General features: G+C 35.3%; 1 protein-coding gene across 11 annotated transcripts in view; it reads right to left on the bottom strand.

Annotated features, from left to right (window-relative positions):
• CPEB3 (cytoplasmic polyadenylation element binding protein 3) overlaps window positions 1–21,647 on the bottom strand; it is a 227,017-nt gene that overhangs the window by 149,652 nt on the left and 55,718 nt on the right. Inside the window, exon 2 of one of the 11 annotated variants that reach the window (XM_074233377.1) lies at window positions 14,432–14,484. The exons of the other annotated variants lie outside the window; for them this stretch is intronic. The gene's annotated coding sequence lies outside the window, so the exon portion shown is untranslated. The remainder of the gene's footprint in view (window positions 1–14,431; window positions 14,485–21,647) is intronic. 11 annotated transcript variants of the gene reach the window in all.

The raw sequence follows: 21,647 nt of genomic DNA, 5'->3' as shown, positions 1-21,647 counted from the left end.
TACAACACTGAGCTTTGAAAGCTACCAAGAGATTGCATTCTGTGGAAAAGTGCTACTGCTACTGAAGTTGCTTCTGCTGCTAGGAAGGCAGAAATTACTTGAGCCCTGAGGTGGTGTAGTTGATTTAAATAGTTTGCATTTCTGAGGTCAGTTGAAAATAAGGAATCCTAGCTCACCAAGCAAATCACTTGCTAAACTTGCATTTAGAGGGAAAAGGAATTAGTTTTTAAATCTATCATCTTATCTTCTATTATTTAAGATAGGGAGACAAATATTTAACACTTAAATTTACATAACTTTTTATATATCTTGAAGTCATAGATAATTTTACTTTGAAATCAGTGCCTACAGCATCAACATCTCACCTATCCTCCTAAAAGCATCACCAAAAAAAAATTTTTTTAAAAACCAGATATCTTATTATCTGATTTTGTTATCTCTAAGACTTTTTGTTTCTTCCTTAAGTATATGATTTCTCATCACACTCAATTTAGATCAATGTATAACATGGAAACAAAGTAAAGACTGACAGATTACTTTCTGTGGGGGGTGGGGGAGGGAAGTAAGATTGGGGAAAAAATTATAAAACTCAAAAACTCAAATAAAATCTTTAATACTCTGCAATTCAGAGTTTTCATCAGTTCAATTTTTTTTTTTTTTTTAGGTTTTTGCAGGGCAATGGGGTTAGGGTTAAGTGGCTTGCCCAAGGCCACACAGCTAGGTAATTATTAAGTGTCTGAGGCCACATTTGAACTCAGGTACTACTGACTCCAGGGCCGGTGCTCTATCCACTGCGCCACCTTGTTGACCCTAGTTCTATTACTTTTAAGAACATCTAATAACTGCTAATGTTTCTGTCAAGTTGAAGAAAAGAAATAATGACTAGAGAAGGCTATTTTGGAGTAAGTATGTTTATTTAAATACATTCATATACCTAGGATCCTTAAAAAGTTTAGTGTGAGGTGGGCAGATACATCTTGCAAATCTATTAATATACTTAGGAAACTTTCTATATATATGTGTATATAAACACATCTGCAAGTGAGGAAAGGAAGGATGAAAAAAGGAAAGAAGAGAAAGAAGGAGGAAGAAAGGAAAGCAGTGAGGGAAGGAAGGGAAAAAAAGGAGAGGAAGGAGGAGAGGAGGAAAGGAAGGAGAGAATAAAAGTACATCATCATTTTTGACCCAAGCATGCAATTGGCTCCTCTCCAAACTATAATTAGCCCCCAAATAATTGAAGTAGTACTGCATTTTTACCTGCCCAAAGAGATGCCTATTCATATTATTCTTAATAATGGATAGTGAGAAGGCTGTCACAATCTCATTGTTCATCTCAATGTCTCAAAGGATTCACTGTTCTTGTTCTTAGAAGTTTCTTCTTCATGATAATATTGTGTTTTATTCACAGGCTCAACTACATGGTTAGGGTGTATGGTCTAGTACCAACTAAGAGCAATTCTAAAAGTTGCAAAATTCGTATTTTGCCTTTTCATGTCCACTCTCTTGGCAAGATTGTGGGATGGATTGTGGTGCAGATTTATTGTAGAGTAATGTAAAAGGAAGAAATATGTGAAGAGGCTGAAGGGGGAGGTTAAAGCAAAATTGTAGAGGAACTTGAACACCAAGCCAAGGAATATTTTGTCCTAAAGGCAAGTTGGAGTTACTGGAAACTCTTGAGAGGCATAGGTTGTTCTGTAAGGTTTATGAAGATGGAAAAGAATAGAATTTGGGAAACCTTTTATAACACCCAAATTGTAAGCATTCAGATTTTCCCCAGTGCCCAGATGGTTCTCTCTAGTAAAATTGAGGATTTATAACTCACTTCATTGAATTAAATTTATATCTAAGGTTCCATCTGGCCCTAAACATCAGGGATACTAGACCCAAGTAAATTTACCTTTCAGCAACCCAATTTATATAAATTCTGTTCAATTTAAAAACCTTTATGAAGTTGCCACTAATCCCAATTTGCCCAGAAGAAAAACAGGGAATGATTCTTTGCCTTATAGACTGGACTCACAATACAATGCCTTTAACAGCAAGCTCTGAAAAGGCATTTAAAATAATCCACCTTATAAAAACTCGATTTACACACTTTCCTGGAACACACCAATTAGTATAATGTGAAGTATCTCTGAAAAAAAAATGAATAATAGAATAGTCATATTTAACTTAATGCACCTTAAATATAGATTCTTCTCCTTTGCTAGAATGACTGAATATTGTAATTATTCCCATTCAAAAGAATTTGCAAGTCCTTGATGCACTCACAAAAGGAATAAATCTAAGAGGGAAGTTTTAAGTTGAGAGAAAAAACTGAATGAGGGAAAAGATATTAAGTGAAAAAGGTAAGAAAACCAAAGTGCCAAGATTCTTGTAAAATCTAAAGGCACTTGGGGAAACTACCCAAGCTATTCTTCACAACACTGCTCAAATGATTTTCCAAATATACTACCATTCTGATAACATCACTTACTTAAAAAAAATAAAGTGAACATTTGATCAAAATTTTCAAGGCTTCCCAGATTCTGGATCCAACCTTCTCCCAACTGTCCTTACACCTACTCTATTGTTCTAACAAAAATGAACTATTCCATTCTCATCCTATCCTCTCTCATCTCTAGGCCTTGACTCACAAAATTTCCCCTTAAGTTCATTCTTCTCTTTAAAGCCAATTCAGATGTCATTTCCTCCCCTAATGTCTTTTCTCTGTTGTTTACTCTGATAGAAATGACCTCACCCTCCTCAAATTTCTTACACTTCTTTGACTGGATACTTCCTTTGTTTGATCACCTTGTATATCAGAGATTTGGGTAGTCATTCCTCAACCCTACCCATACCCATGAGATCATAAGCTTCTTCTCAAAACAGAAACTATCATAACAAAATTTGTTTCCTTAGCATCACATTTATGTACATTGTTAAAGTTAAACAAATAATTTGTGAATTGATCCAATGCTCAGGATAGTGACTAGAACAAAGTAAGCACCTAAATAAATGCTTGACTGGGTCAGCTAGGTGGCAACTGGTCCTGGAGTCAACAGGATCTGAGCTCAAATCCAGCCTCAGACACTTAATCATTACCTAGCTGTGTAGCCTTGGGCAAACCACTTAACCCCATTGCCTTGCAAAAACCTAAAAAAAAAAAAAATGCTTGACTAACTAAAATTACAGGGGACAATCAGTCAGTAAGAATTTATTAAACAGCTATGTTCCAGGTATGTTGGATTAAAAAAAAGAAACAGACATTCCCCCCCAAAAAACAGTCCCTGAAGAGCTTAGAATCTAGTGAGAGTCAATAACTGTACAAACAAGGTATATACAGGCACCAAAGGCCTTAACAAACAATCAAATGAAAAAATAATACAGCTCCTTTAACAAAACATAAAAAAGAATATTTCAATAACTTCGCATCTATATTCATAAAGTAGTTTGAACTGCAATTAGTTAATCCAGAACAAAGGTCACTAATAATGTGACCGTGATAAAATCCATGTAGAACTGAGAAATTCTAAACTTGTTGACAAGTTTACTGATAAACAGTGTGATACATGGGTTCTTGCTTGTAGTTATAGGGAGAACTATTAATGTATCCATGGAAAGCTGAAGATCTGAGTTTCAGATCCAGCTCTAAGGTCATAACCTTAGACAAGTCACCTAAGCTGACTTAATGATTTTTCATCTGTAAAGCAAGAAAAATACTAATTTGCTCTACTCAACCAATAGAATTGTCATTAGGATCAAATAAAATAATAATGCATTATAAAGTTCTTACATAAAATGAATAGTACTATTATAAAAGTAATAGAAGGAATTGGCAGGCATTATCTTACATTCATGGTTGATATGGGCAGTCCCTAAAGAAAAGGGGTAAATATAGTATCTATATTAAAAAGAAAGTTGAAAAATTCATGGGAAATAATAGAGCAAATCACTGTATAAGCAATTTGCAGTCATGGGATGATTTTAAAGTAGACTAAAAATCAGAAGAACTAAAAATAAATTTTTAAAAAATCTGATGCTTATTTAAAATTTTTTGGCTAAGATGCAGACAACCCCTATATTAAGGCAATTTAAACTAAAGATAAGTTAGCTCAAACATTTCACCACGGAATTACTTTAATTATATAGGACAGTATTTAAGGTAATGTATGCACTTATTCTTTTTAAACACTTTAAGAAACAGGTCAAGATAGTTATTTGCTAATTTATATGCCTAATCTTGACTGTTTCCCACTGGGTAAGGTAGTTTTCCAAAAATGCTTAGTCTGTCTCCAAATTGCAGGTGAGATTATGGTTCTACTGATGCACAAAAGTATGTGAAAATTAAAGAAAAACTATCTGGTGGGTGTAATCTGGCTTCAAGTTTGCACAGAGTAGAAGAGAATTTATCTTCCTATAATCACAAAAGCTTCAGGAGGGAAAAATGAATAAGACTGGAGAAATAAAATGATTTGGGAAGGTTATATAAAACAAGAATAATGCAGTTCTATCAGGAGAAGATTATTAATATCAATTACAGACTGAACTGATAGAAAAAATCAAACTTATAAAAATAAGATGACTCTGGGCAGATGGAGTCATGTTACAGCAATTTTATTCTGTTGGGCAATAGAGAAGACAGACAGATGAGAGATCATTAGAAGATAAACTCTTAGAAAGCAGGAAGTTTCTCACTTTGGACTCTGTATTCTCAGCATCCAATATGGTGTTTTATACTTTCATAGGTTTCCAGAATTGAACTGAAGGGAAGAGGAAAGTAGCAGGTATAAAATTTGGGCTTCCTATTCTGCCCCAATATCATTCACTAACTAGAAAATAGAGAGATCGATCATGTCCAGAATTAGAAGGAACCTTTCTGTGATTTTCGCGTCTGAAATCAAATTCCCAGTGGTGTTATCCAATCAGAGAGATGTAGTTCTAACAGCAACACAATGTGAACATGCCTACCATGACATGCTACCTTCACATAGCTACAGAATTCAGAACACTTAAGACTATTCACTGGTCTCATTTATTTTGGTAGCAATTAGGGATTATCCTCAAGCCTATGGCATCACCCAAAGCACTGAATGGCTGAAGACCAAAGCACTCTGCCTGGTTCAGGATAAACTATATTAAACCCTATTTCTTAGCCAGTAGCACTGGTGGTCTGGTTGTTTCTTACACTACCACTGACTCAATCTCCCTACTTCAGGCATTTCCACTGACAGTCTCCCATAACTAGCTGTCTGTTCCCTAGTCCTGGAATGCTCTCCCTCTTATTTCCATCTCCTGGTTTCACTAGCTTTCTTCAAGTCCCAGATAAAATCTCACCTTCTGCAAGAATGGTTTCCTGACCCCTCTTAATTCTAAAGCCCCCTTCTGTTGATTATCTCAAGTATATTCTGTCCATGGCTTACTTACACATAGTTGCTTGCATATTTGTCTTTCCTATTAGACTGTGATAGTCTTGAGAGTAACCACTGTCTTTTTACTTTTATTTGTATCCTCAGCACTGAGCCCAGTGCCTGAGCATGTAGTATATTAAATATTCAATGATTTTTTGTTTTCAATGATTATATTAAAAATCTAGAATTATTGTTCTTTGAAAAAACCCACACTCAAGAACAAATGAATGCTTACCACCTGACAGAAAGATAACAAACTCAAGATGTAGAGAAAAACATACACTTTTGAACATATTCAACTAGGAAATCTGTTTTAATAGATTATGCTTATATGTTACAAAGAGTATTTTCTTTTTTTCTTAATGAAAGGGGTGAAGAGAAAAGAAATGCATATTAATTTTAAAAATAAATTAGCTCAAAAATAGATTTTTTTTCCTCTTTAAAAATCACTATACTCATGCAAAAATTTTCCCTCTATTCAGCCTGCCACTGACCCAAAACAAACTTGTTTTAAGTCAAACCCCACATCAAGTGAAAGAAAATTGTCATATGTTCCAGAGTAACCAAATCAGCTCACAAATTCACTTGGAAACTATATGCCAAGAAAAAAAAAAAAACCCATCATAACGGGCAAGTCAAGACTTGACCTACAGAATTATCAATGATGATGGAGCCTTGGTGCCTCTCAACAAACAAGGAACCTGGAGTCACAAGGTCCAAGTTTTAAGTACCAACTCCACCATTGCTAGCCCTATGATCTCAGCAAGACAGTTAACCTTTCTGCACCTGTTTTCTCAGCTCAGAGGATCAGTGATTTAGAAGCAAGAAGAGACTTTGGATGCCATCTAGTCTGATATCTCATTTTACAAGAGTGGAAACTATGGCTCAGAGAGATTAATTATTTGCCCAAGGTCACACAGATAGTAAATAGCATAGGGAAGATCTGAAACCAACTCATCTGACTCCCAATTTAGCACAATTTTAATCCATTACAACAAAAATTTTATTTAGTGATAAACAAAGAATAAGAATTAACTTTCTACTCACAAAAATGTTGAGAGGAAAGTACTTTGCAAATCCTCAAGGGTTATATAACCGTTAACCCAAGGTCCTTCAACTGTTAAGTTCTTATCCATAACAATTTTTTTTTTTTATCCCAGGTACTTTTTCCTTGCCATTCAGCACATATCTGGACTGTCTCCTTGCATCATCAAATGCTTAAGCAATGTGACCTAAATTTAATATTAAACTAGATAAAACTATTCTTGACTATTCCACTGGAAAAAAAAATCCTTCTAAACCAACAAGAGATTTTATTATTTTGTTATCTTCTGTAATCTACTTAAGTTCTACTTCTATATATACCTCATTATGGCATGGAAGGATAACCTTTGGTTATCAAAGTCAATGGCAGCCAAGTACCAGCTCTAGCAGGTCAAACTAAACCTGAACCATATCAGGTGCCTCTGGGTCAGCTTATTCAAGTACAAGGTTCATGGATAGGTTGGCCACAGAATGATTTTTTTTAAAGCCACAGTAGCTCTCTAATAACAAAGTTCTAGAATGGTTACCATTTTAACTAGGGGCAAAGAAAAGGGAAATGGAGTTCCCATATTGACAAAATTATTGTTCCTTGATATAGACTGTCCATTCTATCTGATAGTATAGTAAGAGCTGAATTGGTCTTAAGTCTCCTCTTGATCTATGGGGTTTTAAAAAGAAGAAATAGCATGTAGACACTATGCTTCAGCCTTGGTCTATACTGTGAGAATGCTCATAGTAAACAAACAAGAACTGGTAAAGAATCATTCAGTCATTCAACAGAGAGAGAGAAGTCACATTTCTGTAAGTATTTTTTCCAATGTTTTTTGAAAGTTTTATGAACTGCAATGTGGCAAAAAATTCTGATCTACAGATCCCTGGTCAGACTCCCTTGAACTACCTCCCAAAAAAAGAATTACAGGATTGTGGATCTAGAGTGAGAAAAGTCTTTAGAAGCCATTTCTATTAGAATATTCCTTGGCAATATAAAAGACCTTTGTGAATTTTCAAAAAACAGATCTGAGTAGGGGGATAAACAAGAGAACAAAATTCACCCTCAAATCTACCCAACTGTTTACCACCCATTGTATTCCACTAAAGAAGCTGCTATTCCCTCCTCTATGTCCCTATCTCTAAACTTCTCCCCCTTTCTTTGTCCCTTCAAATCCAGCAATACTCAATATTAATATAAATTTAGTATTTACAATAAAGGAAAATAATCAGAAACTTTGGAAAACTCATATTTCCAAGTTAAACAAAACAGTTTGGCTCAAATGTGTAGAAACTGAGCCCTAATTCTAGAAAGTCTACCTTATAGACAATGAGAATTCACAGCAGGTTCAGAAACTGATTTTAGATGGTGGTACTTTTGCATGGGAATGGCCACATTCTAGGTAGACTGGAGAGAGAAAAGTAGGTGGCAAGAAGACCAGATAGGATGCTATCAAACATTCTGGGTGAAAAGGAAGAAGCCTTTAAACTAAGATAATGAAAGAAAATGGCAAATAAAAAACATTTCAAAGGAAGACTCAAGAGTACATGGTGCTTGAAAGAGGCATCCTGCTTACTTCTCAATCTCTCATCCTCTTTTGGCCACATTCATCTTTCTGTCTAGTTCAACTCTATGGTATTATCCCACCCCCTGCAATATTTTTCTCATTAATATCCTAGACTTCTACATGAACTAGATTAATAATAAAAATTAATATTTATATAGCACCTAAAATGTGCCAGGTCCTGTATGTAGCTAAATATTTTTTAACAAATATTATCTCATTCATTCCTCACAACAACTCAGCAAGGGAGGTACTATTATTGTCTCCACTTTACAGTTGAGAAAACTGGGGCAAATACAAGTTAAGTGACTTGTCCAGTGTTGTCACACAATATGCAAATATCTGTGGGCAGGATTTAAACTCTGGTCCTCCTGACCCCAAACCCAGTGCTCTATCCACTTAGCTACATACTGATGGTATATGAAGACAGAGATGACTTATAGATTGAGTTCAAAACACAAATAGGGGCTAAGAATATATATTTTGTCTGTAAAGAGGTAGTAGTGGAAACCACAGGAGAAATGTAGGGTGCAAGTGGTAGGAAGTATAAGAGAGAGAAATGGTCTTAAGACAGAAACCTTGGGGAAAAAGTCACTTTAAAGATTTAAGAAGATGATGAACCTTTGGAGAAGGTAGAAGGAGTATCAGAGGAATTTGTTACCTGTGAAACTAAGGGAAGAAAGTACCCATCTTTTGAAGTTATCTTTCAATGGTCTGAGGAAAGACTGGGAAGTAAGGAAAGAGAAATATTTGTGGTTTAATGGATAGAGCAGTGGACTGAATTCAGGAAGATCTTAGTTTGAATCCTTCCCCAGATATTTACTGAGCAAGCCACCCTTAGGTCTGTTTCCTCATTTGCAAAATGCAGTATAATAACAGCACTCATCTCGTAGGGTTGCACAGATCAGGTGAGGTAATATTTGTAAAGTATTTTTTTCAACTTAAATGGGCTATATACAGATGTTATCGTTATTATCTGGTATGAACAACTTTTTCCAAGTTGTTTGGCATGGAAAGCAAACAGCCAGCTTTTATTCAGGGAATTGCCTCCCCTCACCATTATGCTCCTCCAAATTTTATGGGTGTTATTATAACACCCACTTCACAAAGTTTTTATGGGCATAAGATATGATTTTATTTGTAAAGCACTCCAAACAAAGTGTTATATAAGTTCTTACTATTATCATTAACTTAATTCTTTGAAGGATTAGGTCTTGAAGGAACTAGTACTTATATTTTTGATTCTCCACAGAAAGTAGGAAATTGGGATCATAAGCAAGGCATTAAGAATTATGAAATCGACATATTAACAACACACCAAAATGAATTAAAATATAAACAAAAATATAGTAACTTCACCATGGAAATGGTTGATTTCTTTAAAAATTAATTATATAAGCTCATAGGACATGTTTTAAGAAGGAATATATCACACTAAAAATTCCAATAAACTTTCCTGAATGTAATTTAATCTTTAATTGAAGAATTCACAAAGATCTTACAAAGTCCCAGAATCCCAATTAAGAACAGAATGCTGCAACTATAGAAAACTGTAAGGGAATACAATGAAATTTCTATTGGCCACATTAGAATCTGCTTCTGTGGAAAAATCCCTACAATAGGCTAGCTTGCCTCCTGTCCTCCTGTAAAAGAACTGAGTACATAATGTACAAATGTATAATCTTCTGGACAGTATAACATGACTGCCTCCCTGAATATTTAAGTATTGTTACAAAAACTCAAGTATCCTTTAATCAACTTACTTTTTCCTCATCACACACACACACACACACACACACGCACGCAAAATTCTTTACAAACTTTGACTTTTCCAAATTCCAAACACTATCATAATTTTCCTACCATGTGTCACTCCAATACCCCTCTAATCTTCAATCTACTCTTCCAGGTCACTTCCATAAAGTTTGATTGTGTAGAATTATTATTTCCCCTTCAAGATTTTTTTCCTAATGCTTTTCTCTTTAACTTCACCTTCATCAGCAAATACTTCTGCAAAAAGAAAGTTAAGCCAAAATTTTTCTCAAAGTCCCGCTTAATGGTTCACTTTTCAATAGAATTTTAGGCACCAGCAGCATTATGTTACATCTTTTATGTTCTGAGATTAAGAGTCTTATGTAGTGGCCAAATGAATCACCAATTCTTTCAGGAAATCTCTTCTATAATAACATTTTCATTGTGGATCACACTGGCTCACAGGTCACTCTGGCAGGCAAAAGAATGGTAAAAATATCACTAGACAGTTATGCAAGGGTAATATCAAGCAACTGGCTAAGCATTAGACTGGTTTTTCTATCAATAGGTAAGCCGATATTTCTAAAATTTGGTTTCATCATATCCCTGACCTTAGTGAATCCAATCAGAAAATGTTCTTAACGTTTAAATGTGTGAAAACCTATTGAGTCTCTAGAACAATTTTTATTTTTTTATTTACCAAGTTTCTGATTTTTCTGACAATTTTCTTTATGCTGATTATTCTTAGCACAACAAAGAATAATTAGATTGACTTTTATTTAAAGTTAAAGTCTACATTACATTTTACAAACACTGGTGAAAGAGCTCTACAAAACTGTCTACTTATGGGGCACATGAATAAGTAAGTAAGAAAAGACTAGGCCCACTTTTCATGATTATCAACAACCAATATCCAACACCAAACAACAATCGTTTTAATTATATAATGATTTAACAAATGAATTTGGTTCCAGACAACAGATCTTAGTAAGCAAAACATCTATTGCACTCCATATTGCTGAAGTAAAAACAGATGAAGAAAAAATCTTTCAGTGTATAGTGCTTATTTGTCTCACTACCAGTTAAGAAACTAAGATGGGAGAGAGTTCAGCTGCAGCACAGGAATCCATTGGAGAAATGTCTCTAAATACCCTGGAGTGGTTATAGTCCTGATTCTGAGTACAGACCACACTCAACATTTCCTAAAAGTTGATTCCATTTTTCAAAAACTCAGTGAACAATTGCTGACTTTTTTTTAGGAAGATATGACTAATTATTATTGAACTATTATTAATGCTCTTGGGGGGGGTAACAGTCTAATTTTGCATTTAAATGTTCCCATTGTCCTTCTTTTCAAGATGCAAATTTCTGTTTTGTTTTAGTCCTCAAAAAATTTAGACCTTTCTGTTCCATTAATCCATATTTGAAAGTCATACAGAGGCAAAGAATGACATTGCATCTTATAGAACCGATTCCATATTGGCTCATCAACAGCAAACCCTAGTCCACATTACTTTTAGACAACAGTACTCTTTGCTTCCTACTTAAAGTTGGAATTAATTTTCTCTTGTCCCACATCTTGCCCCCATCATGATATATTTAATTTGCATTATCTGAATACTCTGATCAAAGTTGGGATGGGATAGAAGGCAAATATTGAGGGACCTTCTCCTTAAACTTTCTGTTGAGTTGAGAACCAGAGAACAAGGTTCTTTATTTCCATGATCCCAAAAGGAACAAAATGTTTCATTACTTTAATGCATGTAAAAACTTAAAACTGCAGTGCTTCAGCAAACAGAGTAATTTTTCAAGGTCTAATCTTTTACTTAATATTTTATTAAGGATATAAAACCACACTAACATCCACTGACCCATGACTGACAATTTAAGGTCCTAAGGATGCCGATTTCATTTATTTTCTTGCTCATGTGGCTGTATGCATTCTAATGAAATGGTCACTTAGACCATACTATGCATAATATATTTTTCAGGAGAAGCTGTTGGGTTTTTTTAAGTTATAGAAAGAATTAGATGGGGTAAAAAAGAGAAGTAGAGAGGGTAGAACCTCGGTATGAATAGGGTGACTCTGCTCAAGTCATTTATGGCAAATCATTTCTTTCCAGAAATAGATCCTGGGGTGGGGGGTGGGAGTATAGGGGGGAAGAAGTTGAGGAGGTTGTCGTAGAAGTTGATGAGTGACTCTGTTCAAGTCATCCATCTGGTCCTAAGCTGCCTCACCCATAAAATAAGGGAGTAGGACTCAATGATATCCTAGATTCCTTCTGGCTCTCAATCTAGGAATTCTAGGTTCCTAGACCAAGAAAACTAGTCATATTTTAATTTTATACTGAGAATTCTAAGTAATCTTTCCTAATGAACTTTCTTCCTTCCTACACACTAAGAATCCCTACAAAAGTATGGGCTCGTGGATGTTAATTGTTATTATCTTGCTTGCATCTTTACCATACACAACTTTACCCTGTACATCCTAAGTTACTCCTCCCTCCTTTGGATTACTCACTCTCACCTACTTCAATGAGGAACCATCAACCATCTCTCAGACTTCCCTTCCCCTGGTGATAGCACCAGCTCTTTCTTTCCCTGTTGCTGGACAAAATAGGTACTCCACTCAGCAGGGTACTTGAGCTCTCTGGAAACTACTCTTGCTATATCATCCTGGCATAACAGATGAAGAAAAAAACAAAAATCTTTTACACAGCGTAAAACTATTGATGCTTTACATTTTGAGTTCATTATAGATCCTAGAGGCTTTTGTGGTTGAGTCTAATGATTTAAGCTACTTTGGGAGGAGGTAGCCTTTAGGAGTGGAGAGAGGAACAGACCAGAAGCTAGAAGGCCCAATCCAATCTCAACTCCAATATGTATTAGCTGGGCAGGCAAATCAATGAACCAGTAAATCTTCAGCTTCTTCTAAAAGGTAGATAATATCCCTATTAATACCTACCCCCTCACTGAGTAGCTATGAGGTTCAATTATAAAACCAATCAACATTAACATAGTTAACAAAGTTTTGACAGGAAAATGCCTTCAGAGTTTCAATTCGGGATTTGAGGACTACATCTCTACTCCTTTTACCACAGAGTCAGAGAGTCCTCCAGTTCTAAGACACTAGTCTTAAAATGTTGTGGTCTGGGCATGAGCTTCATAAAGATGCCAATAACTGAGGGGAAAAGAAATCTGAGCAATAATCAATGGCAAGGAGGAATACTCATGACTCAACAAGAGAAGGGGGTGAGACTAAAGTAGCCCAAAGGATGATTAACCTAGGGTCAATCACATTAATTAGGGTAAAGCTATTTATGGTGAAGATACAAGCATAAGTATTATAACATCTTTGTTAAGATTGATGGTAGAGGAAGAGGAGGATCCTAGGGCAGCAGAACATCCTGCTATTCTAAATTTGAAGAAACAATCTATAGGCAAAGTAAACTTCCTGAACCTCACCTTTAATTTTCCAAGGCCCAGTCATCCTATATACTCCTTTTCTATTGCTACTATCTTTTTCATATGCCTAGAATTTCTCCTCTTTCCTAGCTTCTCTCAGAGAAAAGGAAGCTACTATAGAGACAGTATTTTGAGGCCTTCTTCTAAGTACTGCATGGGGGAGAAAAACTAGGAAGCAAAATGTTTCCTTCCTATAATTTTTTTTTTGGGGGGGGGTTAGGTTTTTGCAAGGCAAATAGGGTTAAGTGGCTTGCCCAAGGCCACACAGCTAGGTAATTATAAGTGTCTCAGACCGGATTTGAACCTAGGTACTCCTGACTCCAAGGCTGGTGCTTTATCCACTGTGCCACCTAGCCGCCACCTTCCTATAGTTTTCATGTTTAACCTTTTTTTTTTAAATCTGAAATAAAATCATACTTATTAGTTAAATAGTCTATGTAGGGAAAGGAAATATTGTATACAAATAATATCTCAGCATCAACTTCTATTTATTAAAGTTTAAATTATTAAACTTTATTTAATATTAATTTAAATTAATATTAATTTAAATTAAAATATTAAATATTAAAGTTTAAATTAACCTGCATCTGAAAGAAAAAAATCCAGGAAATCTTGAATATTATTTCATAACATCTGGGGCAGGAATGGTGAAAGCTAGATTTTAGGGGGATGGAAGATATTGAAGAGAAGGGAAGAAAAAGAAAAAGCAGCTAGAAATGGGGCAGGGGAATAACTCCAAACAACAGAATCTGAAAAGGAAGAAAAATGTCTATGGCCCTAGTTGAGGGCTATTTCTAAGTAAGAGATGTAAACAAGGCAAAGTATTGTAAATCAGGAACTACCTCTTCTAGATTATCACTGCTGGAAGACAATGAGTAGAGGTAAGAGCCCTCTATGGCTATGTCTGTGCTAAGTGGAAGGGAAGAGAAAAGGAATGCTCATTCACACAAAATGTATTGTCATGTCTTCCAGTTATTTGCAGTATTTTTGCAAAAAAAATTTACCTAAGTTCATTTTATTTCGTTTTTAAATAGATATATTCCATTCATTCCATATTAACTGCCAAAAACAATGATAATGACAAAGCTTCAATAAGTATCTACCAACACTAAAACTAAATAACCAGAAACATACTCAAAACAGAAAAGAAGTTATAAATTATCCAATTTTTTCCATTTCTGAAAGTACCACCATCCACCTATTTCCACACTCCATTCTCAGGATTACCTTCGACTCTTCACTGTCCTTAATTTTCCGCACATCCAGCGTTGTTGGACTACCTGGTCAGAAAAGGGAGAAGAAAGGAGGTAGTGGTATAGCTCCAAGGACACTAGTTGGGAAGTCAGGAGAATTGGGTTCTAGTCCTAGCTCTTGTCAATCACTAGTTATGTAATTCCGGACAAGTCACCTCTTTGGGTATCAGTTACCACACTAAGTTTAAGCTAAGTGTTCTTTAATACCAGGTCATGGGAAAACTTTGCATGCTTTCAATACTTCTCTTTTGTGAATAAATGAAAACTAGGAGCAGGGCAAAGGGCCTCAAGCTTGAGCAGGCTAAATGAGCTCCCTGGTTAATTCAATTTCTACTGAACTTTTTTTGTTTGTTTATTTTTTAGGTTTTTGCTAGGCAATGGGGTTAAGTGGCTTGCCCAAGGCCACACAGCTAGGTAATTATTAAGTGTCTGAGACCGGATTTGAACCCAGGTACTCCTGACTCCAGGGCCAGTGCTTTATACACTGTGCCACCTAGCTGCCCGGCTAATTCAATTTCTACTGATTTTCCAATGAAATAATTAAATTCTTCCCATTCAACAAGGCCTCTCATTTCTTTTTCACAAGATGTTTTCACTGTCTCACTCATCTTTTCAAACCTATATTCAGGCTAATCTTTAAAATGAACTATCAGCCTTCTTGACATCAAACACTCCTCTCCATCATCTCTGGATAGTTCTTTTACTCATCCAGCACTTTGACCAGTTGACTGCATGAACAACTTCACTGTCACAAATCAAGAGAAAAAGACAAGTTCCTTGAATGGGATAAATTAATCCCGAAAGAATGGATCAGCTGCTAACTCAGAAGTAAAGTGGTCTGAACTTAATTTGCAGAATGAGAATTAGTGTCCTAATCTTTTTTGCTGCAAATGATGCTCAAAACTGACAGCACAGTAACCCTGAAACTCATGAACAAAATATCCAGAGACACTACAACCTAAAACGTTGCCTCTCTAAGATACTAAATCCATCATATTATCTAAGGACACAATTCATGAAATCAGATATGGTTCATTTTGCAGAATATGATCAAATGAAAGACAATGAACCACAAGGTAGAGGTGAATGTGCAACTGATTCAGGGTCAGAAGATGGGAACAATGACATCTTCATTACTTAATCACTGTATGATCTTGACCAAACTTCCATGACTCAGTTTCCAATATGCAAAATGAAGGTAACACTTATGTATTCACCCCACAGAATTGTGAGAATCACATGAAATATTTAGACACTTTGAAATATGTAGATAAAACACTTTGCGACCTAGAATAATTCTATAAATAGATTATCATAACCCAAATAATTTGTTATAAGCTATGAGTCTCAAGTGGGGGAGTTTATTGGGAGGTGATGATGATTTGAAAACTAGCATCAATAAAAATATTAAAACCTCTAATAAGGCAGATGTGTGGTATTACTGATTTCTATGTCCCCAACCATGCCTTTAAAAAAAAAGTATTTTTTTTTAAAGAAAGAAAAATCTAGGTAACAAAATGTTCTTTCACCTAAAAGCTAACTCTACTTTGGAAGGTGTCATATTGAATAAGTAATAAAGATCTTTATATAGCAACAAAACAGGGTTAGTATGGCCTAGATCAGAACAAAGTTTCTTTCACTAAGGTACATTATATATACACAAAACCTTTGAGCCTCAGAAGAACCTCAGAGACCACTGAGTTCAACTCAAGCTTAAAACATGAATCTCCTCTACAACCAATTGCCAAAGAAGTATTCACTTAGCTTAGTTATGAGGAATTGATGACATTCTGAAAAAGTTGATTCCAGCTCTAATCATTAGCAACATTTCTTATGATGGTCTGGAGTTAACTTTCCAGCAATCTACAGCAGTTCTATAGAACATGTTAGTCTCCTTTTTAAATCAAGTAAAACAAACATGTTTCCTCCATGAGATTAGCCAACAAGAATTTATATCATAATATGTAACATGATTTGAGAATCTGGAGAAAAAAGGCAAATGAGACAGCAAAATGAACTCGTATAGTTTTTTATTCAGTTGTTTTTATCATGTCTGCCTATTTTTTTTTTTTTTTTTGCAAGGCAATGGGGTTAAGTGGATTGCCTAAGGCCACACAACCTAGGTAATTATTAAGTGTCTGAAGCCGGATTTGAACTCAGGTACTCCTGACTCCAGGGCTGGTGCTCTATCCACTGTGCCACCTGTGTCTGACTCTTTATGACCCTATTTGGAGTTTTCTTGGAAGATACTGGAGTAGTTTGCCACTTCCTTCTCCAGCTCACTTTACAGAAGAAGAAAACTGAAGTAACAGAGTTAAGTAACTTTTCCAGGTTACCCAATTAGTAAATGTGTGTGAGGCCAGATTTGAACCAAGGAAAAGAAGTCTTTCTGACTCCACATACATTATTCTTTTGTGCCACCCTAACTGCCCCCTCATAGAGTAACTTTTGATTTAATATTACTTTACTTTCTCATATCAAATGACAATAAATCACTTCCTATGTGATAAATATAATGCAAACTTGTCACTTTAGCAAGAAATCAACAACAGAACATAACAGAACCTATAGAAAACCTACAACAACAAAGACTGAAAAAAAAAAACCTGAAAAGTTAAAAAGCAACATTTGAACTCCCACATTGTATTGGATCAAGAATGCTCTAAGCATGAGATATTCCCTAAGAAGCTTGCTAAAGGTCCCATAACAAAAGTAATCTTATGCATATTGATCCCTTGGTAAACTCTCAGGTAACTGCTGAGAAACTAGTTCTGAAAGTCCCAGATACAACTTAAGTAAGAATCCCCACTGTCACTGCCAAAAGTCAAAAATACTTTTCCAAAGTAACCTAATAGAGTCATCTAAGGATGGAAATCTAAGTGGCCTCTGGGTATGCACCTGAGGGTTCAAAGGGCTTACTATTGTCTGTAAGCACTAGTACTGATTTGACAAGTCTGACCAAAAAATTCACCAGTTAAAATAATTGCAAAATCAGTTCAAGTACTATAACCTAAATTCTGATCAAAAGCATGTTTCAATAAAGGCTTTCAAAACAGGGTGCTGTTGTACTGCTAATTCCACCATGAAAATAAGTGTTTGTAAGTTATCTTTTGAAGAAAGGCAATCATCCCCGAGTCCATCCATTGAGAAACTACAATGTCTTTGGGAAAGATTATCATTCCAATATGTATGACTTAATCAATGCCCTTTCCTGGATTTTGATGGCAGTTTCACTGGAACAAAATTTTACTCTTAAATAGAAAATCTTCAACCTAATAAAATTCTGTGCTTCAAAGTCCCAGGCTGATATTAACTTAAAAAACAACAATAACAATGATTAGTTACCAGTCACACAAGTGAAAAAATGGTCTTGTTTGAAAGCCTCAATTCCTAAATAATTATGATCAAAAGTCATAAGGGTTAGCAAAGGAAAAAAAGGTTACATTAAGTTTCATTTATAAAAAACACACACACAAACAAAAAGGCATCCTATACCAACATTCCCACTCCTCTCCAGGTAAGACTGCATGGATCACAGTGGCATTATGGGAATTTGAACAAGTTTCAAATTTTCAAGCCAAAGACTATTTACTTTTATGCACCTTCAAAGCTGACTTTTGCTACCATATTTCTCCCTTGAGCAATTACAATGGACACACATATGACAAAGATTTACAAAGTACTCTGTATCCACTATCTCATTTGAACCTCACGACAATCTTATGAGGCAAATAAAGGCATACCTCATTTCATTGTGCTTTGAAGATAATGCTGCTTTTACAAATCAAAAGTTTGTGGCAGCCCTTCACTAAGCAACTCTTTTTGGCTTTCCAGTAGCATGTGCTCACAATGGATCCCTAAGTCACAATTTAGTAATTCTCACAATATTTCAAACTTTTTCATTATTACCTTATCTGTTATGGTGATCCATGATCAGTGATCTTTGTTGCAATTATGCAATTATTTTAAGGCACTGCCAACAGAACCCATGTAAGACTAAACTTAATAGTTAAATGTTGCATGTGTTCACTGTTCCACCTACACAAAACTTCCCTTCTCTCTCCCTCTCCTCAGGCCTTTATTTTCTAAGAGGAACAACGATATTGAAATAATGCCAACTAATAATCCTTCAATGCCCTCTAAGTGTTCTAGTAAAAAGGAAGAGCCCTTTGATGATGGTGAATTTCATTCTTGTGTTATTTTTAAGAAATTGTCACTGCTACTCTCCCTAAACCACCACTCTGATCAGTCAGCAGCCACCAACATTAAGGCAAAAACCTCCACCACCAAAAATTGGTGGCATGATGAATGCTCAGAAGGTAGTTAGCATTTTTTAGCAATATCGTATTTTTAAATTAAGGTCAAGTACATTTTTTTAGATATAATACCATTGCAACTTAATAGACTACAACAAGGTACAAACTTAACCTTTATATACACTGGGAAACCAAAAAATTCATATGACACATTTTATTTTGATATTTACTTTACTTCATTGGTCTGGAACTGAACCCACAATATCTCTGAGGTACAGTTGTGATCAGCTACTATTTCTACTTTTTATGAATGAGAAAGCTGAGGTAAATGACTTAATCATATTCACAAACCAAGTAAACACTGAAGGAAGGTCTGGGAACTAAGGTCTTCCTCATAGCACTCTATTTTCTATGTTGCCCCTAAACACCCAGAGCAGGGTGGTTGTGACAACTGCTAAAACCAAAGAGAAAAGAGTTTGATAAAAAGTTCCCACTGTTGCACAGTCTTATTACAACTAAAGCAAGAAAACCTCTGGAGTGTCAAAACATTTTTCATATTACCCCATCCCCTGCCAGAAAAGAAGCATTTGGACTACCACCTCTCCGATCCAAAAGCAGTCAGCAGGTCAACCAATGATAGGCAGACCAAGCCTTATGATAATAAATTGTTTATACCCCCCACCCCCCCAAAAAAACAAACCAAAAATAAAAAAGCCCTGTATATTTTATTTAAAAAGTTATCAGCCACCTAAGTAGGTGAATAAAGTAGAAATCTGGGAAGTTTTCTATCTGTAGTGGGTCATAGCCAGTAAAGAAGCTGCCTCTGAGTCAGGAAGGCCAGTTTCAAGATCCATGCTTGGCATATGCTAGTTATACAGCCATGAGTCTCCTCCCCAGTAATTCTATAAAGTAAGTTACCAAGGAATGATTAGTTACAATGAACACGAAACTCAAATGTAGACCCTCAAGCAAAAAAAAAAAAAAAAAAGCCTCCAATACCAATAATATTCATTTTTAGCATACTTAGGGCAAATACTGTTTATACCATAGGGTTTTTTTTTTGGCAAGACAATGGGGTTAGGTGACTTGCCCAAGGTCACAAAGCTAGGTAATTATTAAGTGTCTGAGACAAATTTTGAACTCAGGTCCTTCTGACTCTAGGGCCAGTGGGTGCTCTATCCACTGTCACACCTAGCTGCCCACACCATCATCGTTTTACATTTCTCTAGCCAATATTATTTCTAAATACAACCAAGACTCTGTGGACCTGTTTTTAGAACATTATCTTCCATATCTCCTTGTCTAACACCCACCATCACAGCATGACCAGAGCGAAGCTCCTTATTTTACAGTAGCTAAGAAAGTGGATGTTATTACCAACTACAAAAAGTCAAATCTCCTATTTTCAATCTACGTCAAGTTATCCTCATTCCAATAGGAAACAGTACCCTAGACCAATCATATTATTCTCTGAATTAGTAGTAGTAACATGATAACATGGAACCATCAGTAAAAAATAAACTGTTTCCTCACTTAAAAAAAAAATTCCTAATGTCTTTCGTTTCAAGAGTTTTTTAAAAAAATCAACTTTGAATAAAAAGATTTTGCTTCATTGAAAATTATAACATATCCATTTGCATAACCATGTGCAAATTAAATTCAAATAATTTTGAGATAAGAAATATAAAACTAAGTTGAATGAACAGAGAAGACAAAGTAAAATTTTTTTGGAAGGAGGCAAAATTGATTTAAGGATTATAAGAAGTGACCTTTAAAGAAGTATACCCATACACAGCTATGTGTGTCTAGCATAGAGACTGGAGCTATGATGTCACTGATACACTGACCTTCTAATATAAGGATGGTATTTTCTCTGCAATTTATAGTCTTAGAGGTTCAGAGACTTCAAGGTCATAAGGCCAGAGTGGATCAGAGGCAAAACTTGAACAGAAGATTTTTCCATGGCTCTGAAGCAAACTCTCTATGTTGGTGCTATGTGAATAACCAATGTTATGTACAATATAGGATAACAAGCAACTAAAATTCTTAAAGTAGGTAAAGGACATAAAAAGGAAATGTTAACATTTATTTAATATATAGTTACCATACATATTTATTATGTGTATTGTTTCCAGAAGAAACAATATTGTTTCTTGCTTCCAAGAGCAAATGCTATTTGGAAACTCCTTTGAATATACTTGGGACAGTCTGGAACCTAATTTGCTTACTCATCTGAATATATGACTCAGTTAACCTGTACTTAGAATCCAAATAAGAAAGCTTGAAAAAGATTCAATTCAACCAACATATGTTAAGAATCTTATTACTATGGTGAGAGCATATTAGTTAAGAAAAGGTCCTGCCCACTTGGAGCTTACAATCTAATAAAATGTATCACAAACACAGATATCATTGATATATCACACCACATAATTAGTGCATTAGCAGTTAGCGCAAGAAGATGCTGTGTTCCAAGAGCAATGATTGTTACTGAATGGGGTGTAAGAAATCAAGAAAGGCTTATTCATGAAATAGGGGATATCTGAATTGGGTTTTAAGGGATGGAAAGCATTGACCAGGTACAGAAAAGGGAGGAGGCTATTTGAGGTTTAGCAAATAAATGAATAAAGGTGTAGAGGAAAGATAATGGCATATTGGAGAGTTTGTTCTCTTTTAAGAGAAAAAAACTAGTAAATCAACAAGGCAACTTAGAGGAGAGTTAAGTGAGCACTGCCTAGGATCAGCCTCTAATAACTACAAACTTTTTTGCTGATACTTGGCATTCTGAACAGTTATACTCTTAAGGCAATGAAAAATTCTAAAACATCATCAAAGAAATATTCGATTATGCTATATACAAATTTGATCTTAACTCCTACAACAAACAACCTATGTTGGGAATCTATAGCAACTGTAAAATAACCAAAACATTCA

The sequence above is a fragment of the Macrotis lagotis genome, chromosome 4 (assembly GCF_037893015.1).
Source record: "Macrotis lagotis isolate mMagLag1 chromosome 4, bilby.v1.9.chrom.fasta, whole genome shotgun sequence".
In the NCBI taxonomy this organism is placed as follows: Eukaryota; Metazoa; Chordata; class Mammalia; order Peramelemorphia; family Peramelidae; genus Macrotis; species Macrotis lagotis.
This window is presented reverse-complemented; position numbering and strand designations above follow the sequence as displayed.